This window comes from Petaurus breviceps, unplaced genomic scaffold, assembly GCF_028583685.1.
Source record: "Petaurus breviceps papuanus isolate PSGF00001 unplaced genomic scaffold, PetGlider_PUasm1.0 91041, whole genome shotgun sequence".
Lineage (NCBI taxonomy): Eukaryota > Metazoa > Chordata > Mammalia > Diprotodontia > Petauridae > Petaurus > Petaurus breviceps.
In genome coordinates, this window is record NW_027187400.1 from 34,185,468 (window position 1) to 34,213,020 (window position 27,553).

The following is a 27,553-nucleotide window of genomic DNA, read 5'->3' on the forward strand; positions in this document are numbered from 1 at the left end:
GCTGGGAGAGTTAGTGGATTCAGCAGATGACAGGGTCAGGATGCAAAAGTGACCTGACAAGCAGAAGAGCATTGGGCCAAATCTAAGAACATGACATTCAGAAAGCCAGTGAGTTTGAAAAACAGGTGCAATGAGGAAAATGAGGCTATACAGAAGCGTGTACAAAAAAACCCCAGGGGGGCGGGGTTTCAATGAACTGTAAACCCCTAGAAACATTGGCCCCAGTCTAATTTACTTCCTTGCTGGATGAGAAAACAGACTCGGTTAAAACAATTTAAACATTTTGTTTGAAAATAGCTCTTAAGAAAAATACATACATATAGCAAATAACTTAGAATGAGACTACAGGGCTGAAACACGATTGTTTGGATGTTTGAGCAATTAAAATAAAAAAGTCAAGTGACTTGTCCAAAGTCTCATAAGTGGTCTAGCCAGATTTGAAGCAGGGTCCTTGGACTCCAAATTCAGCCTTCTTTTCATTGTAAAGCTAACGCAAAAGTAGGCTGTGTAGAGTATTTGGAAGCTGGAAAGCAAGCATCCCAGTCAAATCTGCCCTGCCTAGGCCACAAATGGAGTTTTGTGGTCCCATTCTGGCTGCTGTGCTTTAGGAAGGGCATGGATAAATTGGAAAGCATCCACGAGATGGTGACTAGAGCGGTGAAGAACCTAGCTATGGGTGGATGGAAGGAGCTTTTGAAGATGGGTATGATAGCTGCATTTAAGTATTTAAAGGGTTGCCTTGTGGAGGAGAGATCACACTTGTTCTTCTTGGGCTCAGTGGGGCAGGACTAGGGGAAGGCAATGGGTGGAAGTCTCAAAGAATAGATTTCATCTTGATGTAAAGAAATATTTTGTAACAAATTGCTGTTGTTCAATTGTTTCAGTTGTGTCCTACTATTTATGACCCCATTTAGGGTTTTCTTGGCAAAGATACTGGAGTGGTTGGCCATTTCTTTCTCCAGCTCATTTTATAGATGAGGAAAATGAGGTAAGCAGGGTTAAATGACTTGCCCAGTGTCACACAGCTGGTATGTGTCTGAGGCTGGATTTGAACTCAGGAAGATGGTTCTTCTTGATTCCAAGCCCAGCACTCTATACCCTATGGTGCCACCTAACTGCCCCTACTTTGTAACAAGTAGAACAAGGAGCTGCTTTCAGGTGGTAGTGGGTTCCCCTGCCTAGGAGGTCTTCAGGTAAAGTTTGGGTTACCACTTGTTGTTGGCTATGATGTAGAGAGGATTCATATTCAGGTGCTTGTTGGAGTGGAAAGCCCTGAGGTCCCTTTCAAGTTCAGATTCTGGGATTCTGAAATCCACCCTCAGTCCAAGTTCAAAGTGACTTTGACCACGAAGATTGAGTGAGAAAGTACAGATGACTTAGCTCATCCCATCTTCATGACTGGAGGAAGAACTCACATTCCTTGCTGAGCTCATGGTGGATTGGTGGCACCATCTTGGTACGGAATGTTAGGAACACTTTCAAAACACCATTTGCCCTCAATCTGGGGTACATGCACAGGAAATAATCCTCATCCTCTGTGCCACCATTACAACAGACTTTGGATGCAGGGGCTTAGCAGAACAGCAGATGGCACGGGGTCAAGATTGGTCCTTTGTTCCAATGTTGTTGTCTGCCAAGCATATTTGTACCCTGACTCCAACATTGTGATGTCATTTTGGTCCTCTTTGAGAATGAAGACCAACAACTCTCAGGATAATCCTTCCCCATTTTGCACTTGTAGCAGGGGAAGCCATACAGTTTATTCATTATAACACAACAGAACCAGGCTGCGTTGGCCTCAGACTGGGATTCCTTCCCCTGGATTGCTCTCCTGTTCTCTTCCCTCTTTCTCTCATGGATTTTGGTCCCTTCTCCTCCACCAAAAGGAAGAGATGAAACGCCCCTCTCCTGGATGCCTTTCTTCCATGTGGCAGGGCCGTTGGCCAGAGCTGCTTCATACCAAACGGCACTGAGCTCCTCAGGCCCTCACATGTCCCACGGCTGTCTGGTGGTTGGAAGAGAGGCAGCAGCTCCATAAAGTTCCAGTGAGGCTGGAAGTAGAAACATCTGCTGGAATGCTGTGTTTGTTTCAAGGAAAACAAGATTTAACTATAAATGTGCATCACTCTTGCCTCTCCTGGGAAGGAAGCTCAGGTACAGGATTCAGTTCACCAGGCATTCGTTTACCATCTACCCTGTGCATGACTCTGTCTTACCAAGCTCTGGCACTGTGGTGCTAGGGGGAGAAATTACACAGAAGTAGGGCAGGGTGATGAAGTTTGCGTTTGGAGGTAGAATACCAGAGATCAAATCCTAACTCTGCCCTTGGGCTCTTTCTCACTCTGCCACTTTACCTTTCTGGGCCTTAGTTTCCCTATCTGTAAAATGAGGGAATTGGGCTCCCTATGAGGAAAGGACCTCTGGGGTTTCTTCCAGGACTAAATCTATGATCCTGTGACATAATCAATCGATTACAAGTCTTTATTAAGTACCTGCTACAGGCTGCCAGGAAATACCAGCAGAACGAAGATGAAGAAACCATGCCTATTCTCAAAAAAATTTGCATACTATGGAGAGGGGAGGCATGAGCTTCCCTAAACATAGACACAGATGCACACACAGAATAAACACGAGACCCTTCGGGAAGGGGTGCACTGGGGGGATCAGAAAGGCTTTCTCTAGAGCTGGGCTTGTTAGCAGGGACCCGCTGAGTAATCTGGTGAAGCCCATCTGCCCCTTCTCAGAATCACATTTTTAAATGCACAGAATGTAAAGGAAACTAACGATACTGGGAAAGTGATGTCACTGTCCCCCTTCCAAGCTCACAGAGCCCCATCTTCCCCAAATCGATCCTTGGGCATCTGTGGACCCCAGCTTAAGAACCACAGCTCTAGAAGGTGGTGCTGTTGAAGGAGGTGAGGGTTTTGAGCAGTTAAGGTGAGCAGAGGGTGGGTGACTGTGGATCTGGGGTATAGTGGGAAGGAGTCTTGTTCTCTTCCTCATTACTTACCTGTGGACCCCAATTTCCCATAGCTCTGAGGATCACTTTACAGTTTACAGGGATAGGGAGGAAGCAGTTGTTCCTCTGCCGACCATGGGCCCCTTATCCAGATTCCCCCTCGGCAGGCTGCGGATGAAGATGTTGCTTTGCTCATTCTGCATGTGGAAGGTCTCCTTTGGTTCAAGAAGGATGTTGACATTTCCCAGCTCTGGGCATTTTCACTAACTGTCCTGATATCTGAAGTACCTTCTTCCTGGTCTCTGTCTCCCGGCTTCCCTGGCTTCCTTTGAGGGTCAGCTAAAGTCCCACCTTCTGCAAGCAACCTTTACCATCCAACCCTTGATCTTAGTGCCTTTCTTCTGAGCACCAGACTGTACAAAGCGCCAGCTTTGGAGCCATGGATAGTGACAGGCCCTGGAGTCAGGAAGATTCCCCTCCCTGAGTTCAAATCTGGCCTCAGACACTTACTAGCTGTGTGACCCTGGGCAAGTCACTTCACCCTGTCCGCCTCAGTTTCTTCACCTGTAAAATGAACTGGAGAAGGAAATGGCAAACCTCTTTGCTAAGAAAACCCCAAATGGGGTCATGGAAAGTCCGGCATAACTGAAAACAATTGAATAACAAAAACAAAAATAAAGATACACTCCCTCCCTACAGGGAACACAGTCTAATGGGGAGGGGGAGAACAGCATCCGTAAATAACCCAGCATGAGCAGTATGAGGACTGGGAGGGGCCTCCCCCAGAAGAGGGGATGGGCCTGCCTCGGTTCCTCCTTATTGGAGGTCCTCACATTGAAGTCAGAAGACCGTTTTTCAGGGAGGTTGTAAAGGAGAGCCCCTCATTTCAGGTTTGGGTTGGACCAGATTAATCAATCAGTAGGAGCCATTGTGGTGTAGGGTCAGAGGGCCTAGATTCACCTCATACTACCTGTTAAGCCTTGGGCTGATGGCCTCTGAAAGCCCTTTGAATGCTAGAGCTCAGCTTCTGATCAACAGCTGAGGTCCATTCCAACTGTTAAAACATTCTGTGATTCTGGATTGAGATGCTCCAGAGTCAGCATGGTTGCCTCTGGCATTTCTGGCTCATCTGCTTTGCCTCCCCCCATCCTAGGCCATGGTAAATCCCCTTAATCCCCCTGATTCATTCTGTGGAATTCTTCTGGAGATACATTTACTTGCATGTGGTTCCAGACCCTTGCCAAGAGGCTAAGAAAGCAATAGTAGAGAGATGTTTTCTCCTCAGATCTTCCCTTCCTGGGATCACTTTGGATCCCCTGGGATCTACCAATGGAGTAGATCCACCTGCTTCCTGCTCTGCTTCAGGCCTGGGGGCCTACAAAGAGCTCCTGTGAGCTAGAAAGTATGTCTTGTGACTTCAACTACAGCTCAGAATATTCCTGGATAATTAATTCCAGGGCAGCCATCCTTTAGCTAGTAAACCCCTTCTCCCCAAGGAGACCCACCCTTGGTTCTTAGAAACCCACTGAAATCACATCCAGCTAGGGAAGGGCCACCCATGTCCAAGCAGTAAGAGGACCCAGGACTTGTAAAATTGATACCCGGGAATCCCCGAACTCCTGGATGGTCTTTGCCACTGGTCCCAGGAAGGTCCAGCGCCTCGGCTTCTGTCTTTGCCCCCATCATGGACTTAGCTCTGTGTTCATCAGGGGTTGGTCCTCAAGCCAGAATCTTGGAGTGTTTCCCGAGGAGGGAGATGATATCCCAGGATGAGGTTTAGATTCCCAAGGTCTGTGATTTTCACTGGACTTAACTGTTTCTTTCCTATATTACACCCCCTTACCCACTCACTCACAGAAGACTCATCTGACCCCAGAGCAGGTGCTGGAATGTGGCACGTAAGGTATGACCAGGGAACGGTATCATTCCAGGCCGTCAGTTCCTGCCCAAAGTCCACTCTTAACAAGAATTGACTTGAATTTGCTGCCGGGGAGGTCATCTAAGGAGATGTCACAGGGCCAGGGAGGAAAGGGAGAGTATTGGAGTCAGTGGCTGTTGTTGGTGGATGTGGAGACACTAGAGTTTAAAAAGGTCACTTGTTACATGGAAAGTCACTTGGTACCATGGAAGAATGTTCTTCTGGACCATTCACACACCCTGATTTCAGATTGAGCGTTGAATCTTTTCTGATGTATGTGACGTCTAATCTAGTCTGGTTCTGAAGAAGGGTGATGATGGTAGAGGGGATATGCAGAAATGCTTATTCACCTTCTTGGCACCACTTCTGGTCAGTCCCAGGCTTGAGGGGATTAGCCTGGCCACATCTGGATCCAAGCCAGCCCAGAGAGCCTTGCTGGGGGTCCCAGCTGTGGAGGGGAGTGTAGTGAGTTCTCAGGAATGTAGGGGGGAAATGCCAGGAAGAGTGTGTGCCCCCAGGAGTGTCAGAGACATGGGAGGGTCAGGGGAGGAGGGGAATCATCAGTGCCTCCTGTAAGCTCTTCCTATGTTTCCTTTACCCTCCTGGCTCCTCACTCTGACAGGCTTTCAGCTGGAAGCCTTCTGCTGGGTGCTAAGGGCTGTAGGTGTCCTCTGCCTCTGGGTGGAGGGGGGGCTTAAGGGATGACCCAAACAAAGCTTTGAAAGAACATCTGGGTTGCAGCTGGATGGAACCATCCCAGCAAACCACCAAAGTGGTGACTCTGGGGTAGTTATGTTGGTCGATGCCATATATTGAACTATCCCAGTGTGTCCAGGATTGGTACAAGCAGCTCCGGAAAGATACAAAAGAAAGGAGGAAAGATGGTCCCTATCATTGGCTCACAGATCCCTAGCCAGAAGGGACCTAAGAGGTCACCTAGTCTAACCCCCTCGTTTTACAGATAAGGTAACCGAGGCACAGCGCAAGGCCACACAGATAGGAAGTGTCAGAGCCAGGATCAGAACTCGGCTTCTGTGTCTCTAACTTCAGCACTCGAAGTCCTGGGTGCTGGAGCCCCAATGGGAGGGTGACGGGGACAAGCCATGTCTCTAGACCTGATAGTCTGATGTGAAAAGTTCTTTTTCATTTCTAAAAAATAGATTGAGGGTAAAGGATTATTTTCTTTTTGTCTGTCAGTACTTTGCATTATGGAAGGGGAGTCAGTCTAGTATAATGAAGGGAGATTTAACCTTAAAACCAGGAAATTCTGGGTTCAAGTCACAACTCTCACCATACTGGGAATGTGACCCTGGGCAAGTTACTTAATATCTCAGTGCCCCCGGAAGATTCCCTAAGACAGGTGGGTTCTTATGCCACCATGAACTTTAAAAAATATTTTGATGATTATATTTCAATATAGTTGTTTTTTCTCATAATCCAATGTACTCTATATTATGTATTTAAAATCATTGTTCAGAGAAGGGGTCCATAGACTTCACCAGAGAGTCAGAGGTATCCAAAACACACACACACACACACACACACACACACACACACACGCACACGTTCTAAGACTATAAATTTCATAATACCTTGTTCATTGATGGATGAATGTTGGTAGAGGGAGTTTCCTCTCTACAAGGATCAGAGCACAGGTCTGGCTTTAAAAGGAATCCCAATGTCTGGCATATCCTTATTGTTGCCAGACATTGAGACCTCAGTTCAATGGGGGAGATGCATCTTGGGCTTCTGGAGGAATCACCATCTGAGTTGGAAGGGCTCGGCAAATTTAGTCAGATAACACATCCTAAAGCACGCTGAAGCCCAGCTTCATGCTGCTAAACATTTAAGTATAGAAGGACCCGGTAGGTATAGGGACAGCCTGGGGATCCTCTTTGAAGATTTGGAACAGCTTCTTCCTGAAAGACAAGTCCTGTGGGGGCCAACAAGTCTGAAAACTCAGGGTTTTCTCCAAAGATTTGCTCCCGAACAAAACTCAACCTTCTGGTCCTGTCTTTTCTGCCTCTTTGTGTCTCTGACCTAGAAAGCCCTGTAGGATGCTCTGGGACCCCATGGGCAGCCTCCTCAGAATCCTTCTCCTATGACATCCATCCTACTTCTTACCCCAGATGGAAGAATAGAATCTCAAAGCTGAAAGGACAGTCTCAGAGGTTTAGTCCAACCCACCCTTTCTGTCATATTGCCGAGAATCCACCCTCTTTGAAGGTCTTTAATGATGGAGATGCCCGTTATCTCCTTGTGGGACACTGTAATTACTAAGAAGCTTTTCTCCACTGAGCTAAATTCTGCCCACTCTGCAGCTTCTACTCCTTAGTCCTAGCTCTGCTCTCTGGGACCAAGTGAAACTTCCTTCCCCATGGCAGGTTCTTCATGAAACTTGTTGTTGTTCAGTAGTTTCAGTCATGTCTGACTCTTTGTGACCCCATTTGGGGTTTTCTTGGCTAAGATACTGGAACTGTTTGCCATTTCCTTCTCTAGCTCATTTTACAGATGAGGAAACTGAGGCAAACATGGTTAAGTGACTTGCCCAGAGTCACACAGCTAATCAGTATCTGAGGCTGGAATTGAACTCGTGTTTTCCTGACTCCAGGCCTGGTATTCTATCCACTGTGCCACCTAGCTGCCCTTCATGGAACTCTCACCCCTTAAATCTTTTCCCCAGGCTAAACATCCTAAATAGGCCAGACATCATATGAGAAATTCTCCAGTTTCTTCACCCTCTTGGTTTTCTTTCTCTGGCCATGCTTCAGTTTGTCAACATCCTTCCTAAAATGTGGGAGCCAGCAACAGGCAGACTATTCTAAATATATGATCTGACCAAGATAAAGTACAGTGAGATTTGTGTCCCTCATTCTTCCTCTTTCTGGTTCAGTCCAGGATAATATTCACTTTTCATCTTGAGCCTGTGGTCCAATAAATAATCCCCCTTCAGATAAATTTTCACATGGACTACCATCTAGATATGCCTCCCCCACCCCACATTTGTGAAATTGATTTTTTGAATCCAAATACAGAGCTTTACATTTATCCTAATTAAGTTTTGCCTCATTGGATTTGGCCCATCATTCTAGCCACTGATATCTTTTTTTGGATCTTGACTCCGCCATTTTGTCATCTAAAATGTAAATTATCCCTCCCAAGATGACATCTTTGGCAGATTTGACAGGTATCCTAACAATATCTTAATCCAAGTCACTGACAAATACAAAGACAAAGCATAGGACCAAGGACAGATCCCTGGAACATTCTACTAGATATCTGTCTTCAAGCTTACTTCAGACCATTAGTGATTAGTCTTTGGATCTAGTCATTCAACTAATTCTAATTCCATGCAGTTCTACTAATGTCTAGCCTATACCAGTGTGTAAGTGTCTGGACCATTGTTGGTATTTAATAAATGCTTATTAATTGACATCTTACAAGAATAAATGGTAAACTTTTTCCAGATGTTTTGTTGACATCTAGTTTCACATCACTCCCTTGATCCCTAGTCACATTTTCATTTATTATTAGTTAAGTGGGATAACTTATGTAAAACACTTTTTGAAGCCTAAAAACACTATAGAAATGCTAGTTGTTATTATAGTTATTACTATTATTATCTGGGACACTTAGAGGTTAAATAACTTATCTACCATATATAGTCATATATGTCAATATGTGTAAAGCATAGATCTTGAACCTAGGTTGTCCTCATTCCAAGGTCAGTTCTCCAACCACTATGCCAGCTGCCTCTAGTGAAATCACTCTGCCAAGAAAGGTAATGAGCTTAGTCATTCTTGGCTCCATAACTCTTCACCCCACCAAGATATACTTTCCGCTTCTTCTTAGTGGTGAAATTTGCCCTTTGGCAATGGCAGAGCATGGCTCTTTGTGGAGCTCTGGGGAACAGAGTGCTTTTCTCTTTGACATTACTGGTTATCCCACATTGGTCAGGGGTGAGGGAGTAAAAAGGAAAAGAATGAACTTTGTGGGATTGACCATCACCTATTTAGAAAGGTTTCCATTTCTATCCTTTCTATTTCCATCTCTTCCATTTCCAAGCATATATGTCCCCTATCCAGAGAGCCATACCTTGTAAGAAAAAATATAAAAGAAAGAGGAAAGAAAATGTTGAACAAAACTAGCCAACCACTAGCTAAATTTGACATTAAATACAATGTTCCATAGCAAGAGTGGCTCACCTCTAGGGGCAGCCAGGTGGCTCAGCAAGTAAGAGCACTGGCCCCAGTGTCGGGATGACCTGGGGATCGAATCCAGGCTCAGATACTTAGCACCACACACAGAAATAACTGGCTTTGTAACCTTGAGCAAGTTACTTAACCCCAATTGCTTTAAAAAAAAAGAGTGGCTCACCTCTGAAAAGAAGGGAGGAATGTTCATTTTTCATCTCTTCTTTGAGTACACAAGTTGGTCATTATAATTACACATTATTCACAGCACAAAAACACAGCATTCAGTTTCATTTAAAAAAAAATTTCCCCCTTTATTGTGATAATGTATATTCATTGCCTAGTTCTGCTTACTGATATGTTTTCTCTTGCTTCTCTCTCTATTTTTCTATTCATGATTTCTCAATACTCAGTAGCATTTCATTGCGTTCATAGACTGGTTTAGCCATTCCCCAGGCCCTAGACTTTACTTTATTTCTAGTTCTTTGCTTCTTCAAAAAGTGTCACTATAGATATTTTGGAATATATCAGAGATTTCTTTCTGTCTTTGACCTCCTTGGAGTATATGCCTAATATTGGTATCTCTGGGTCAAAGGATATGGGCATTTTAGTTGCTTTCTTATAATTCCCAAATTGCTTTCAAGAATGGTTGGAGTGGGGCAGCTAAATGCCATGGTAGATGGAGCATCAGCCCTGGAGTCAGGAAGTTGTGAGTTCAAATCCAACATCAGGCATTTGATACTTACTAGCTGCGTGACCCTGGGCAAGTCACTTAACCCTTATTGCCTTGCAACCCCTCCCCCCCAAAAAAACAAAACCAAAAAAGAATGGTTAGACCTATTCACGGTTCTACCGATTCTGTATTAATGTGCCTGTCTTTCCACAGCCCTTCCAACACTGATTATTTCCATCTTTTGTCATCTTTGTCAATTTCCTAGATGTGAAGTGAAACCTCAGAGTTGTTTTGATTTCTATTTCTCTCATGAGAAGTTAGTGATTTGGAACAATCTTTCATATGGATATTAACAGGTTGCAATTCTTGTGTTAAATAATTGTTCCTATCGTTATCCATTGGAGAATGGCTCTTGTTCTGATAGAATTGTATAATCTATCAGATCCTTACCAAAGACATTGGATTCTAAGAACATTTTCCCTTCCCTTCTCTTCTCATCTTTTGTTAGTGTGAATGCTTTTCATTTTCATACAATCCAAATGAGGTGGTCCTTTTGTGGGAGTCTCTATGCTTGATCTGGTTAAGCACACTCCCCCTAGCTATGAATGGTGAGAGGACCTTTAACATTCTGGTCCCCTATCCATTTTGAGTTTATTATGGTATATGCTTCAGAAGGTTAGTCTAAACCTAGTATTTGCCAAATATCCATTCATTTTTCCCATTCTCTAGTCCTCATTAATGCCCCAGGTCCCCTGACTTCTTGGTTCTCAAGAAGATCTAGACAAAATAACAGAAGGCTTTATCATCCCTGAGTCCATGGTACAAAGGATCCTCTCAACCAAGGAGTCCTCAGAATCCTTCCCTATGGGCTTTGTATGGACTTCAGGCCTGGGCCTCAAAGCTAGAATTCACACTCAACATTCTCTTGGCGGAGTCCTAGCCCTGGCTTTGGGGCAAGACTGGACCAGTGACGCCTAGATGAGAGAAATCTGGGCTGGTTTTTCTCCTTTTTCCTCCGTTCTCTTTATTTTCCTTTGTGGACTAATATTGCCAGGGCTGGATTCACTTGTCAGGGCATATACCATAATATAATCCCTCTGCCTCTCGGGATCCAGATGCGTCCTCCTTCATGCAGGGACCTCTTTTTCTCTTCCCTCCCACTTGATGAGGTCTTCCCTCTGAGCTGACATGGTGAAGGTGTCTTTTGAACCCCCCTGGAATCCAGGTTTCCTTTAGTGGCCCCAGAGCCTGAGTAGCTACCGAGCAGTACTGCTGTATTGACTAAAAAGCCTCTTGGAAACACACAAGAACCAGCACCACAATAATATTTTGGAGAGCTCAAGAGACTCTTTGTTATAATGTGAATTGTTTCAAAAGCTACAGATTTGATTCTCTGGAAAAGCACCACCACCCTGAAATGACTTACACTTGGACCACTGACGTTGGCCAGCATGCCTGCTTTACCCTATTTGTGGTGGGGGGCTGGTCAGGGAGGCATCCCAGTAGGTACCTCACACTAGTGGGAGCCAAGGCAAGAGCAGGGGCTGATTGTGCCCTGGACACATCCATCCCCTGCCTCAGCCCTGTGGTTGGCATGGCCTGGTGCCAGTTCTACCAGGCCCACTGTCCAGAGACAGCTGAATGCTTCAGGATGATGTATCATTTTCTCCTTTGTTTGTGAATCACAAGTCACAGCACTCTGGAAGGCAGAAGGAACTCTACACAGTCAGCGGGTTCACCCATTCAGAAGGATGAGGGTGGCATGTGACTTGGAGGCTAGAATGCCAAATCTTAGGGTAGGTGACTCTAGAGTTCCCCTCATAAACTTCATTCATTTAGCCAGGAAACTATGAAGTACCAGCTGTGTGTTGTGGGCCAGACGCTGAATGGAAAGACAAGAGTGAAACAAGTCCCTGTTCTTAGCTTACATTCTACTGCTGTTCATGGGTGGAGAGCCCTTCCTTTGGTCTATACCTTTGTGCAGTTTGGATTTGGAGCCAGAAGGCCTAAATTTGAATCCTAAATCTGCCACTTATTACCCCTATGACCTTAGGTAAGTAATTTCTCTTTTCTGGGTCTCAGTTTCCTCATCTGTAAAATGAGAGGGTTGTACTCTGGGTCCCTCCTAGCTTAATATCTCTGGTGCTGTGAGGCGACTCTGTGTGGTAAAGGAGGGAAGACACCTTCATTTGTTTGTAGGGATGGGTTGCACTGGGCTGACTGAGAAAAAAGTGATGAGTTTGTGTTCCCATGATCTGGGTCACAGTCCTGCTTCTGAGGGGTGGCTAGGTGTCATAGTACATAGAATACCAGCTCTGGAGTCAGGAGGACCTGAGTTCAAATCCAGCCTCAGACACTTACTAGCTGTGTGACCCTGCGCAAGTCACTTAATCCCGATTGCCTCACAAAACAAAACAAAGCAGATTTGTGAATTGATTAATTATTCCTATTTGAAGATTTCTCTTGGAACAGCTGGCACATGCCAACTTAATGATAATAAGTAGCAACCAGATAACATTTAGATCTTTGTAAAACACCTTGTATTTTTTAATCTCATTTGAACCTTGAAACAGTCCTGTGAGGTCACTATTATAATTATTATTACCCCATTTTGTAGATAGGGAAACAGATGCTCAAAGAGAATCCTAGATCTGGAGCTTGAAGGGACCTCAGAGGCCATGTAGTTCAAAACCCCCTCGTTTTACAGATGAGGAAACTGGGGCAAACAGAGGCCAAGTGACTTGGACAGCTAGTATAAGACTTCAACCCAACTCTCCCTAACCCCAAACCCCACACACTCTCCAATGTACAATACTGCCCCTTGGATGGTTTGAGCCCAGTGAGAAATGGAAAACCAGGTTATCCAAGAAAGCAGATTCACAACCTCATTAAGCTAACTGGAAACCCAACTCCCACCTAAAACTGACTGCAGTAATCTAGGCTGGGGTTCTCAATCTGAGGGGAAAGAGTTGGTGGTCTTGGCTTCTCTCCACCCAAACAGTGTGGTGACCTCACCACAGCTCTAGGGGCACTGGAGGGGATGCCAGGCCTGTGTGGCAGTCACCAGACACCGCAGTTAGTTCTCACCCAGAGGGCCGAGGTTCACTTCTTGGCACAAGTGAGATGCTTGGTCACCAAAGGCCTTGGCGTCATGCCTGGATCCAACCCTAAGCCATAGCCACTACCCAGAAATGGCCTCCAAGGAGCCCAGAAACATTTCCCCAAGGTCATCTCAATTCAAATAGAAGTCAGAACCACTATCCTGTAGGCCACATATTGACTTAGAAAACCACATATTAACATTGTTATTCACTCATTTTTCAATTGTGTCTGACTCTCTGTGATCCCTTTTGGGGTTTTCTTGGCAGAGGTACTGAAGTGCTTTGCCATTTCCTTCTGTGGCTCACTTTACAGATGAGGAAACTGAGGCAAACAGGGTGAAGTGACTTACCAAGTAGTAAGTGTCTGAGGCCACATTTGAACTCAGATCCTCCTGACTCCTGGCCTGGAGCTCTATCCACTGTACCACCTAGCCGCCCAATATTGACGTTATGTTATATTGTATTTTTAATTATTTTCTTAAATGCTTCCCAATTACATTTTAATCTGATTTCACAGCCCTTGGGAGTGTTGTTTGACCTCATGTAAAGCCAAGTACAAACAGCTTTCCAGAGGACTGCTGCTGTGAACAGCTTCAAGGTTCTGATTACGTAGTATAGTGAACTCTCTATTCAGCAGTAAATTAAAGCAAAACATTCACAGAAATCAAAGTATAGCATTCACAATGTTATGACATAACAACTTATCACTAAAATGGCCACATAGTTTTAAACAAAGTACATTCATTTAGTAACTCAATCATTTAGTAATTCAATAATTTAGTAAGTCCTTAATTCAATCATCCTTAAGGAGGCTTGCCCCCTTAATGGACACAAAGGTCAAAGTTCTCCACCCCTAGGTCACAGTAAAATCATAATCTTCTCAGTCAGCATCAGGTACCCAAGAAGAGGTCTTTTCATCTTGACTCGAGGCTGGCTCTCAGCTTCCATGGTTCCTCTTCCATGGTCCCAACTCCTGCCCGAATCTACACAACTGTCACCTGGGTAGAAAGGCAGGCAGCTCCTAGTTCCTTGTCCAGCTCCTTGTCCAATTCTTCATCCAATTCCTTGCCAAGTTCCCGTTCCATACTGAAGCTCAGTGTCCAGTCCACCTCAAGTCCTTCACAGTTCCTGTTTCTGGGAAGACAAAGCTTAACAGAGCCACAATAATATTCATACACATTGTCGTCACCATTATCAATTCACTATCTGCCTGAGAAATCAACACAGACCCACCAACAAGGTCCAAGAGGTCAGTACAAATCATCAGCAAAGTCCCAGGACCTCCAAAAGCCTCCTCCAGGACTTCTGTAAACAGACAACCAGAAAATCCTCTCTCAGGGCTTCCAGTAAGGTCCCAGGCTTCTGTACAAAGTATCACAAACACAAATCAACACAGACAGAGCAGACAAACATGAGTGCTGGGATACCCCAAGTTTTCTCTTCCACCCAAGAGCTCCTTCTCAGTTCTGCTCTCTCCAGCCTGGGTCTCTTCTCATATATGGTCATTAGCTACTCCCCTTCCTGTTGCTGATGCAACAAGAGTTCCCAGGTTCTAGGGTTCGCAACTTGTGGAGTTCACAAGTTCTGCTTCTCAATCATGGGCAAGCCTCAGAAGAAACTTGAACTGAAACAGTGTCAACTAAATAGCTGAAACAAGGTGTGAACGACTTCTTTGCTTGCCATCACACCCCTCTGCCTTACCAAGGTGAGGAGGTATAGCGGACAGCGTTCTGGCCTTGGAGACAAAAGGACCTGCATCTAAGGCTGCCGGTTAGTCAGATGACCCTGGGCAAGTCATTAGCCGTCAACAAGCATTTATTAAATGCTTACTACATGGCAGGTCCTGGGCTAAGCGCTAAGGATAGAAAAGAAGGCAAAAATAGTCCTGCCCTCACAGTCTAACGGCTGAGACAACACAGAAGTAACTAGATCACTGCCTTTTGCCATGCTTTGTATCTCCAGTACTTAGTGTAATGCCTGACACATAGTAGGCGTTTAATAAATGTTTATTGACTGACTATGTCCTTACAAGATACACACAGAGTAGATAAAGGAGAAGGCATTAGCAGTGGGTAATGGGGAGAGAGAACTGGGAAAGCCTTCCTGTAGAAAATGGGCACTTAACCTTTCTGAGCCTCAGTCTTCTCATCTGTTAAATGGGCGTAATGATATCAATAATACCCAGGTTATTCATGAAGTTTGAAGGAGAAAATGTGAAACACCTTATGACTTTAAAATAATTATAGCATTGTATAATAATAACGGTAAATACATAATAATATAATGATAATATCATTGTATAATAGAGTTAGAGGTAACAGGGACCTTAGAGTCCACTCGGTCCAATCTCATTGTTTTATAGATGGAGGGACTGGAACTCAGATGTTAAGTCACTTGCTCAAGGTCATAAAGGTGATATTTGAACCCAGAGCTGCAGACTTCGGATCCTGTGTTTTCCCCCTGATCTATGCTGACTGCAATAGAAATCCCAGTTTTTGCCACTCGTGAATCTGAAAGCAATTAGTGGCAGGCATTCAGGGTGCTGCTACTCCTCTTGGTGATAAATGGTCCTCGGGAGCCAGCTGGGGGAGGTGATGACTGCCTTCAGGAGTGACAGACAAAGGCGCAGGTGCCTTGACAAAAATCCTGCTATGCATCCAGAATAGTAGATGGCTCTGGAGGAGAAAGGGAGGCTGGTGACCTTGCACAGCCCTCCCTCACTCAAATCCAAGTCAACTGCAAGTCATGTCATCATTTCTCTGATGCCGTGGTCCTCTTCGAAAACGAAGAACACAGCTCCTCAGATCTCAGTAAACGTGTTTTATAGAATTTACAGCTTTCTGATAAGCCAAGACAATAGTTCATTTTATTTTGTTAAAAAGTCTTTTATTGAGATAGTTTTTTGTTTATCATCTCCTTTCTGAATGAAGCTTTCCCTCAGAGGCTACCCTGTGTGCCCTCCCTTGTAACAAAGAGTTTAAAAGAAAAAGAAAAGCAAGCTAGGAAAATGACCAACCCACCTACTCTCTTTGGCAGTATATGCTTCATTTTTTATCCATAGCCTTCCATGTCTGTAAAACATCAAGGAATATGGGTTTTTTTAATTTCTTTTTCAGAGGCTTCAAGAGCATCAATTCATTTTTAAGGTTCTGAAGCCTCAAATTTAAGCAATCTGCCGGATCAGAGCTTCTTACTTTTTCTGTGTCATATTCCCTTTCTCAGAATAATGTTTTTGAATGCATAAATAAAATACATGGGATTACAAAGAAAATTAATTCTATTGCAATAGTTACCAAAATGTATTTTTTAAAAACTCAAGGTCAGCCTTCAGGTTAAAAACCCCTTCTCAAAGGAGAATGGATTATGCATGAAGTAATGATGAAGGTAATGGCTGGGTTCCATCAGCAGCTTTCTCATCAGGTCTGAAGTGCACAGAAGAGGGGAGTTTATGTCAACTCCTACATTGTCCAGGAGGCATCAGCAAGTGTCAATTTTTTGTTGACTTGGAGTCCATGAGATGAGTGTAGGAAGACCCCAGACCTTGGTTAAGAGTGGGGATCAGAAAGCATGTTCTGTGTGGTGGGAAATGTAGACCTGAGCTCAGGGAAACCTCAGAGAGGCTCAGGAGAAGGAAGGAGAGTTTTTTAATGTCAAGAGAGAAGATTCAGTGATGGTGGATGGAGAGGGTGGTGATCTTGGGTTCTTTCACACGGAAGTACTGTTAGACATGCTCAGCTAGGGGCGCCATAGTTCACAGAGCACTGGGCTTGGAGTCAGGAAGACCTGAGTTCAAATCCAGCTTCAGAAACTTCCTAGCTGTGTGACCTTAGGCAAGTCACTAGAGAAGGAAATGGCAAACCAGTCCAGTATCTTTGCCAAGAAAACCCCATGGACGGAGGGGTTACAAAGAGTCACACATAACTGCATGGAAAAGAGTACTGATTTTGTGGTCACTGGACCTGGGTTCTAATCATACCTCTAAAGCTTACTAGCTGTGTAGCCTTGGGCAAATCACCTAGACTCAGGGTTGGACTAGATGAACCTCTGAGTCTCCTTCTAGGTCTACGAGCTTATGACCCCAAGAGGACAGAATTAGGAACAGACAAGAAAAGGGAGCTACCTGTCACTAAAGGCATTTAAATGGCAGATGGATGATGAGTGGGATGTTATAGGACAGGGCCTGGAACCAGGTACAGGTTGGACTTCCAAGGCAGGCTAGATGAGCACTGTTTTTGGAAGGCCTGAATTCGAATCTTGTCAGACACTTACTAGATGATCAAGTTACTCAACCTCTGTTTGCTTCAGTTTCCTGAACTGTAAAATTGTGATCACACTAGCACCTATCTCACAAGATAGTCTTGAGGATCAAATTAGGTGACATTTTCAAAGTGCCTTTTTACTGTGCTGGGTACACAGTCGGTGCTTAATAAACACTTTTCCCTCCCTCCCTCCCATCTCTGACCTTCTGTGATCCTAAATCACACTTCTTCATCACTTTGCTATTTACAAAATACTTTCTTCACTATAACTTTTGAGGAAGGGAGTGAAAATATGTTTTTAAAAATCTCTGTTTTGCAGATTTAGAATTTTATTGTTCACTCGTTTCAGTCATGTCTGACTTTGTGTCACCCCATTTGAGGTTTTCTTGGCAAAGACACAAGTGTGGTTTGCCATTTCCTTTTCCAGCTCATTTTACAGAAGAGGAAACCAAGGCAGAGTTAGGTAGAAACTAGGATGCTGTCCCACAAGGTCAAAGCTGCTGGCGCCTATGGGCAAAGGATGGAGTTACAACCAAATTCTAATAGATCTTAAGCAGAAAGAGAGAATAGAGGGAGCTACCTCCTTAAACAGCAGTTGTGGGGTCTCCTAACAGAAAGCAATTCCTTTTGTCCAGAGTAAGGGCCAAGAATGAAGGGAGTGGGTTCAATGGCCAAAAGGATTTTCTAGAGCTAGAAAAATTTAGCGGAGGTTCCCTTGAAACTTTTGCTGTCTAGAAGACCCACTGATCTGGCTACCATATTATATTATTCTTTATCTATATTTAACTCAGCAGGTTCAAGGGGATTTTTCTTTCTGTAGGAATATAGCCCCAGTTTTATAGTAGGAATAATTGGGGAAAATAGGACTCGTTTTATGGCCAACTTGGTTAGAATCCGTAAATTGCATAAAGTGTGGAATACTTATACATTCATTGGGCGGTTTGGGGGTGTCATTTCTATTTGGGTGGAAATTCTTTAATTTCTTGCAGCCTCATTTTCTTCTGGGCCTCATCCAGTTTCTTTTTGGCTGAGGGCTTGCCTAATGCCTTGCTTTGGCTAGGCTGCACGAACATCTTGGCCATGGATGGAGATTGGGAAGGAAATACTTTGCTGTGGTTAGACACAGAATCACAGTCATAGATTTGGGGATGGAAGGGACCTTAGAAGCCTTTGAATCCAACCCCTTCATTTTACAGGTGAGGAAACTGAGGCCCAGAGAGATCATTGGATCATCTTCCAGAAAGGAAAATGGTCTCCAGAGAGGTCATTGAATCATATACCCAGAGCAGGAAGGGACCTTAGAAACCATCTCGTCCAATCTTCTCATTTTATAAACTGAGTTCCAGCAAAATGAATCAACTGATCCAAAATCACACAGGTGGTATGTGCCAGAATCAGGATTTGAACCCAGGTTCTCCAGCTTCAGAACAGAAGATCTTTCCTATACTGTCCAAATAATCTGAAGACTTGGGGTCCAAGGCTGGAATTTTAGCCACTGTCCCTAGCTCAAAGGTCACATGGAAGGACTGGCCTCTTCACCAAACCCACAAAAAAACCAAGACTGGAAAAAAATCTGCCTTGCTTGGCTTTCTGGGAATCCACATCACAGGGATGCACCAGCTGACAATGAGCTTGGCAGCCCCTGTGCGTACTCAGCTTTGGAGCATCTGGAAGCGGGATGATGCCTCGTTGTTGAGGAGTTTAAAGAAGAAAAAAGTCCCTCAGTAATAATGGTGAGCTCCCCTGTTTCCTTTCTTAGAGCTCCCTGGCCCTGGACTGGCCATCTCTCAGTAAGGTAGTCTCCTAGAACCACTCTTTAAAGGTGTGGTGGCCCATCTACACTCAGGAGGCCATCCCCAGCCCAGCTAGCCACTGACCCCAACCTTGACCCAGCCCAGCCTTCAGGCTTCTCCATTCCTTTGTCCTCCATGGCTGCTGATGCCAACGAAACCCAGTGGTCTTGTGCTGGGCCTCTGGGTTGCCCCCTCCCCCCACATTTTCCCTGTGCCCACCGGCCCCTGCCAGAAAGGAGCTTCTGGTTCCTATTATGTGTTCTGAGCTGGAATGTGCTTAGTGTTGTTAACACAAATAAACAGAGCCCCCAGGAATGTGGAGATGACACATGGAATGGACAGACTCTTAGTATGCCTCTTGGACTGTTAATGGCTCCAGAGGGGGGCATTGCTAATGCAAGGGTAGCTGTTAACCTCCCTCTGGTTGGCAGAGCTGCTGGGATATTGGATCTGGAGAGCAGGAAAGGAAAAAAGTGGGTAATTGTAGATATAAGAGCTAGGAGAGACCTCAGAAGCCATCTTATAGATGAGGAAACTGAGACCCAAGGAAGAAAGGTAGGAAACATCAGAGGTAAGATTTGAACCCAGGTCCTCTGATCTCAGAGTCAGTCCTCTTTCCCCTATATCACACAGCTTCCTGACTCCAACTGGGGAAGCTTAGGATAGCAGCTTTCATTGACATGATTCTTGTTTGAAGTGGATTAAATAAAAAGCCTGCCTTCCAGGCAACCCAGCTTCCTTGCCCAAAGAGGCTCTGAATAAAGTTAGTAACAATAAAACACCCCCCCCAAAACTCAACAACCCTCTTTTCTGTATGAGAGCCCCTGGAAACGTGGCTGCTGCCTGCTGTCCAGCTTTTGAGAGCCTTAGAAATAAGGGCAGGGTCAGTCTTCCCTGGGTCCTGCCAAGTGCCAAGCTCAGCAAACATTCAGATGAGTCTTCCAGAGCCCCATTTTGGAAGAGAATTTTAAAAAGAGCAGGCCAAGACTGCCCCTAGGCTCCCGTGGACCACTGCAGGACCATCCTGGGGCCTGTGTTAACCTCTTACCTTCCTGCGCCCTCTCCCCAGAAGGGCCAACCTAATTCAGCTGGCCAGAGAGGCCAGCACTTTGTGCTTATGAGTGGCTCTCGAGTGCCCAGGGGGAAGCAAGCCATTTGTAGGACAGATTCCACATTCTTGTGGCTTTTGTCTCCAGTGCCAGACTGAACATCTCTCTAACCACAGTGGCTCAGATAGATTGGAACCAGAGCCCCATGGGAGGCCTGTCTTCAGTTTCTGCTAAGGATAGAGTGAGAGAGAACGTACAGCACTGGGGCAGAAATTGGGCTATAGTTTGCATCCTACCACTGAAACAGTTTATTGTTCAGTCGTGTCTGACTTTGTAACCCATATTGTCCGTGGCGTTTTCTCGGCAAAGATACTGTAGTGGTTTGCCATTTCCTTCTCCAATGGATTAAGGCAAAGAGAGGTTAAGTGACTTGCCCAGGGTCACACAGCTAGTAGATGTCTGAGGTCAGATTTGAACTCAGGTCTTCCTGACTCCGGGTCCAGCACTCTACTCTATCCACTGAGTCGCCTAGCTACCTCCTAGGTGGACAGAGGTTAAGTGACTTGCCAAAGGTCACAAAGCTAGTAAGTGACTGAATTGGATTTGAATTCAGGTCTTCCTGACTCAGAAGCCGTCTAGGTGTCGCTAAATAAAATGAAATGCTACATAATCTTAAATGTCTTACTGCCTTTCTCAGATTCTCTTCTTTTGAGGTCACTCAGACATTGCTTTCTCTATGACTTCTTCCAAGATTTCCCATGATCAACGCTTTCTCCTTCCTTATTTCAAAACACTGTTTGCATAATGGAAAGTCAATAGTTAACTGTCAAAATAGTTAATTAAATGCTTGCTATGTGCTAGCCACTGTTCTATGTACTGGTAATACAAAGAAAACCAAAACACATCCCCTGCCCTCAAGGAGCTTATTTTCCAATGATGGAGACAACATGGAAAATTGTGCATACGAGGTCACATGTCCATACAATCATATGTACAAGATTTACAGTGTAAATAGAGGGCCATCATAGATGGAGGTCCCAGGGAAAGCCGCCTCTAGAGATGGGATTTGAACTGTCTTGGAGAAAGCTAGGAGGCGGAGATGAGAAGGTACATTTTCATTTTAAGGCTGTTTTCCTAAGAAGAGGTTAATGATAACAAAAAGGCAGAAAAAAGGGGATTTGTGTAAAGATTTCCACTCATTGTCAAGAGATGAAATATGACCAGTGTTATATGTGAATGTCTTCACGCCTAGCAGGAGCAGAAAAATGACTTTGTTTCCAGTGCTAATATATGTGTATGAAGAAACAGCTTTCAGAGTGAATTTGGACATTTTAGACAAGGAATGATGTGTGGTGTAGATGCAAGGATTCTCATCTCCGTCAACATTGTGGAGTGATGAGTGTCTTATGGGGAAATAATCTAATGTTACAAGAGGCAGAAAAAGACCTTTCGTTTATTATAAACCGGAGAAATTTGAATGAGAAACACGGTCTCAAAGGCACCAGAGGGATTGAAGATCCTGTGGAAGACATCCGAGCTGAAAAGCATGATGGGAATCTCCTTACTCGACATATGCATGTCCAATGACTAATGTGAGAAAGCATAACTATTTGGAGGTGGTTGTCATTTTAAAAGGATTGGCCATTTGATGGGGTAAATGTGGGCAGTTATAACTTTTTAAGTGAAAGGTTAAGTCCCTGAAAGTCAGAAGGCTCTCGTTTAATTAAGCCTTTGAAGGGAGGAGGGTGGGGAAACCAAGGTGAAGAAGGGAAAAGTTGGGGTTGAGTTAGAAGCAATCAAGTGATAGATGTCATTTCAGCAGGCCCCTGATTGGTTGGAGAGAGAAGTGACGTCATTGGCCAAGTTTCTCTTTAGGGCCACCTAGAGGTGGAAAGAGATAAAGCTCCTCCAAGGGCCTCTCTGCCGCCACCTATGGCGTGAAATGGAAAAGCAGAAGGGGCTTTGCAGCTGCTTTGCTACCCAGGGAGCTTGAGCCGGCCTCAGCTGCTTTAGTGTGAGCTCCGGGAGCGAGTGACTGGTGGGACCGCCTGCAGGGAGCCAGTGTGATGAGTTTTGCAGGAGGAGAGGGAGAGGGAGGAGAAGACTTCTGCCGCTGATCAGCTTCAGTAGCAAGGGGTGAGCAGAGACATTTACACGGTGAAGGTGTTGCTTAAGGTCCTGGCAACACCGAAGCCTGAAATGCAGAGCTGGGAGTCCCCTTTAGGGTTTTCCCCACTGTGTGTCTGCGCTACATCACAGAAAAACAGTGCCTTAGTGCGATGATGCGATCTGGGTCTGCATGTGTACTGTGATGCATTTTAGGTTAGGTCTGCCTTCATTCGCTATTGTCCATCATATTATCGTTTCTTTTGCTTTATTGTTAAGGGAATGGCTATGTTTAGGATTTGAAGGTTAGGGTTTCGAGTGGCTAGGTGTGTAACCACCGCATCTGGATGGGTCAGTTACCTCGTGAGTGATTGACAACACAGGAAGGAAGCCGGCTGGATGGGGGTTCAGGACCTGGAGAGCAGAGTCGGGGCAGTGTGCTCCCCTCTGCCAGCTCACTGCTGGCATCCTTTTGAGGGGGCTGTGGGGGGCAGCTTGGAGCGAGCGAGCCAAACCCCCGGAGAGCTGGCTGTCTCCGGCTGCTGGTGAGAGGAGCGATTATTCCCCCTCTGGTGCGCGGGTTTGTGGTATTTCAGAGGGTTAAGCAATGAGTTCTGTTTTGGAGGTATTGGGTTTGAGTTTTCTCATGGTGCTTAACCACGGTCCATTACATATAAAAATTTATATTGTGAATATAGTATGATATGATGTGATATAAGATATTATTGTATATAATATATGATGTTACATTACACTATATATCATGTTGTATATAAGAGGATATATAATATAATGTATTACATTGCAATATACATATTCTATTATGAGAGGATGTTATATATAATACATATTATATAGTTATATATTCTATTCTATTAGAGGATATATATTACATATAGTATTTTATTATATATCATGTATGTTATATATTATATCATATTATATATTGTCTTCTGATTTAGTAAAAATTGAATTATTGAGCAGGCACTGTAAAGTACAAAGATATGCCTAAACAGCAGTTCATGCAAAGGAAATGTGGTGTTTTTTTTTTTTTTAGTGGAGGATGAGCTCAGCCCCCTTAGGCTCCATAGAGAGAGGCAGAGGGTTCAGACCCAAGGAGGCCATCAGTCATCCCTCTATGATGGACATCCCCTATCCAGAGTACTAGGTTCAACTTTGGATACCCCAGTTTAGAAAAGACATTGATAAACTGGAGTGTCCAGAGAACAAGAGAATGATCCATGAGGACTGATGGGAGGAGCTGGCCCTGGTTGGTCTGTAGGAGAGCAGGTTTGGAGGTCAGATAGATGGCTGTCTTTGGAGGGCCACTGAGGTGGAAAACTTCTTTTGATTGAACACCAGGGGGCTCCAGGGGAGGAAGGAAGAACCTCCAACCAGAATGGTCAGGGAAGGTTTCATTGCAGCTAATGGACAAGTCATTGAATCTCTCTGGGCCTCGACCTCCTCATCTGTAAAATGGGAATAATAATATTATAGCCCAACTTCACCTTAGAGTTACTCTAAGGGATGCGTTTTGTTGACGATAATAACAAGAGATGGTAATAATGCATTTTTTCTACAGCTGTTTAAAGTTTACAAAGTGCTTTACAAATGTTTGGGCTTGTGAGGGAGGCCCTACATGTATTGTTATCATCCCCATTTTACAGATGAGGAAAATGAGGTTCAGAGAAATTAAGGGAGGGAGGACCTGAACCCAGGTTTTCTAGGCTGAGGCCACCTTTCTATCCATTGTGCCTCATTGTTTTAAAACGTAAAGTGCTATAGAAATCTAATTTATGGGTCAGCTAGATGGCACAGTGGATAAATGGAGTCAGGGAGACCTGAGTTCAAATCCAGCCTCAGAAATTTACTAACTGTGTGACTCTAGGCAAGTCACTTAACTACAATTACCTCAAATAAAATCCAATTTATAATTAGGCTAGATTTTTAAGGTAGTAGAATACTAGGAAATGTCCTGGACCAGGAGACAGGAGCCCTGAGTACTAGCCTCATTTGTGTATTGTGTGACCTTGGGGGCCATTCACTGACCCCAGGCTCAGTCCCCTGACTTTCCCAGCCATTTACTCCTGCACCATCAACAGTGGTGGATGCCAGCTTGACTATGCCCAGCTCATGGCAGTGCCAGCCCTCTTACCAGCTGTAAGAGGATGGCAGAAACTGTGTCTCAGAGTCTGTCTTCCAGTTTCTTCCCACCCAAAGGTTCAAAGCCACCAATACTTATACTTTACCCCTTTCCTTTATTGTTTCTCAAAGCCCAAAATAGATACAGCCAGGAAAAACGTAACTGCATGGGCTCAAACAGCAGCATGTGGGAGTTAGGATAGGTCTGACAAAAATTTCCTAACAAGGAAAAATTGGGGATTCTGGAGTGCATGAAACAGAAAGAGAATGGGGGAAAAACCCAGAAAATGCATTACTATTTTCCATGTGGAAGCTGGTTGAGGAATCAACTTACCTGAGTACAAGGGCAGGGCTGGTGGAAAAAATGACTTACTAAGTTGTCCTTTTTTTTGTCTTTGGAGTCTGGAATTACAGGGGGAGGAAAGGGAGAGAAAAAATATTTATTAAGCCCCTACTATGTGTCAGGCCCTGTGCTAAGTGACTTTTTACAAATACTTTCTCATTTGATCTTCACAATCACCCTGCAAAGTAGGTGCTATTATTATCCTCATTTTACAGCTGAGGAAACTGAGGCAAACAATAATGAAGCAATTCCCTCTCAGTCACACAACTAGTAAGTGCCCAAGGAAAGGCTGCATTTGAACTCAGGTCCTTCTGACTTTGGGTTCAGTACTCTATTCACAGGACCTGTTCTCTGCCTCAGATCTACAGTGTGCAGACTTCAGAACTGAAGAATTTCAGAGACGGTAGGATTCTCAGAGGCCGTTGAGTTACAAAATCACAGCCTCCCAGGCTGGAATGGACCCAACTGTCTAGGTCAGCCCCATTATTTTACCAATGAGGAAACTGAGGGACAGGAAAGCTAAATGGTTGGTGGAAAAAGCAGCCCTCTCCAACATACCTGACAAATAGAGATCCAGCCTTTGCTCTGAGATCCCTCTATTGAGAGAGAACTCATTACCTCCCAAAGCAGTACATTGTACTCTTGGAGAGTTAGGAAATTTTCATTTACATTGAGTTGGAATTTCCACCCTGTACTCTTTAATTCTCCTTCTCAGGACCAAGCCAAACAGTCCAATATTACCCTTCTCCACTGTCACAACCCTTTAAGTGTTTGGGCTCTGGGAGTTGGATCTGTCTAGAAGCAGACTGAATTACCTCCAAACGTGATGAGGTCCCCATCACTGGAGAGTTTCAAACTGAGACCAGGTGACCATTTGTCAGAAATATTATAGAGAGGATCCTGTGGATCAGACTAGATGGCTTTGGAGGTCACCACTGCCCTTAGCACAGAGCCTGGGTTTAATCGAGGCTTGTTGACTCATCTAGACTTGTGGCTCTGAAAGTCTGTGATTCTCAAGTGTGCAACACCAGACTTCTAGGACCAAGGGGGAAAAGACCTAACATTCATTTTTTTCCATTCTTTGTGGGTTGAGGTGAGACTATCCTTTAACCAGGTCCTACTGGGGAGAAGTTGTGTTTTGTCCCCTAACTTCCCTCTGCATAGGCCAATAGGTACAAATTCAACTTGATCAAGCCCTCTCCAAACAAGAGAGTTGGGGGTATTAAAAAAAAGCTGTCCGGTTTTCCCCCTAAGTTCCTTAGAGCCCTGGAGAGACTCAGCTTTCTAGGACTGGTTTCATTACTTAGAAGCCATACCTGGAATTACAAAGAATCAGCCATACCCAGTTCCTGCTCCCTTCCTATCCCACCATCTCGATTCTGGAGCGAGGGCCAACCTCCTCCGCAGCCTTCTCCCCTGAAATCCTTGGGGCTGCATCTTTGGAAAGGCACAAATCTAAGTCTCAATGAGCTTGCCAGAAATAAGTGGAGAGAAGGTTTGGGGGTGATGGGAATCCCTCCATGACCATTCTTTCACTTCCAGTTAGGATCCTCCCAACGGGGCAGAAGATTAAGGCCTGAGGGACAGAGGTTCCTAGTGAGCACATGGTGACTCCAGCTTTGTTGACCTGGGAGGAGGGAAAGTGGGGGCATTTAACAACTGAACCAGGTGGGGAGAATGGGAGGGGTGTTCTTTCCTGCTGGTCAGGCTGGATTCAGGAGTAGGTCAACCCTTGGCATTCCTTGGAGAAGAGAAAAATCAAGAGCCCAAGAAGACGTTGGTCTCCTTCCACCCTTGACTTGTGTTTGGGGATGACCATGTGCCAGTTTCTGTTGGAAACATTTCAGTCAGCTCTTATATTGCTTTTCCAATAAATTAATCCTGTGTTCATCCACTCTGAGGGATCAGCTAGGAAACCAGGCTCTGGATAATAAATGTCTTTCAGGGATCCTTCTGAGAATATTAGCAGGAGGGGCTGGTCTAGGGAGAAGCAACATGAGGGACTCCAGATCCTTTCTCCTTGGCATTCATCCTCTGCCATATTTATTTCCCATAGGGGTGGGGAGAATGAGGTGTTGTAGATGTCCTTTCTCCTTCCCCATCAGGAAGAGAAGGGGGATGACCTCCTGCTCTCTCTAGTAGAAAGGGGAAAGACAGGTGCCATCCAGTCTAACAGGTACCATAATTGAACAGAACCAAGGTTGAAGACCTTCAGTGGTGACAGGCATAAGACTTCCTTAGGAACTCCATTCAATTTTTAGATGCTTCTGGTGACCAGGAAGTTTTTCTTACGTGGGCATGAATTGTGCCCAAGTATAATTTTTGCCCCATCAGTGCCTGTTCTGTCCTCTGGGGTGAGGCAGGTCAAGTCCAGTCTCTCCTCCAGGCAGCCCTTCAGAGACACAGAGGAGAGCTCTCCTGCCCGTTCCCAGGCCTCTTTTCTCTGGGCCAAACCTCCCCGGTTCCTTGATTGGAACTTTGTATGACCTGGTCCCCACACCATCAGCTTTTGGACGTGGGGTCATAGGTCTAGAGCTGGAAGGAACCTTAGAGGGCATGTATTCTATTTTCACTTTATGGAAGAGGATACGGAGGCCTAGGGAGGTTTAAAAATTTGTCCAGGTCACACAGATAATCATTAGAGCCAAGTTTTGGTCCCCTGTCCTCAATTCTAGCTTCTGGACTCTTTCCGCTAATGCCTATAGCTTGTCTTGAATTGAGAGGCCTAGAATCGAACCCAGTATTCCAGAAGTAGTCTGACCAGGGCAGAGAGACCATCACCACCTTGATCCCTAATGCTCTGCCTCTCTTAAAACTGTGGGCTTTTATCAGACTTGTGGTCTACTGGAGCCCCCTGATATTTGCACCAACTCCTGTCCATTGTCCCCTGTACTGCATAAAAGACTCCATTTAACCTGGTGTCTCCACTATTACACAGGGCTCTTCCCCATCCATCTCCTACCCCTCCATTCCCCACTCATCAAAGCAATGACAATTCTGACCTTCTCCTTTTCTAG

General features: G+C 44.8%; 1 protein-coding gene across 5 annotated transcripts in view; it reads left to right on the forward strand.

Annotated features, from left to right (window-relative positions):
- The window catches only part of MEGF6 (multiple EGF like domains 6), a 372,060-nt gene that overhangs the window by 281,172 nt on the left and 63,335 nt on the right, over positions 1–27,553 (forward strand). The gene's annotated exons all lie outside the window — the stretch shown is intronic.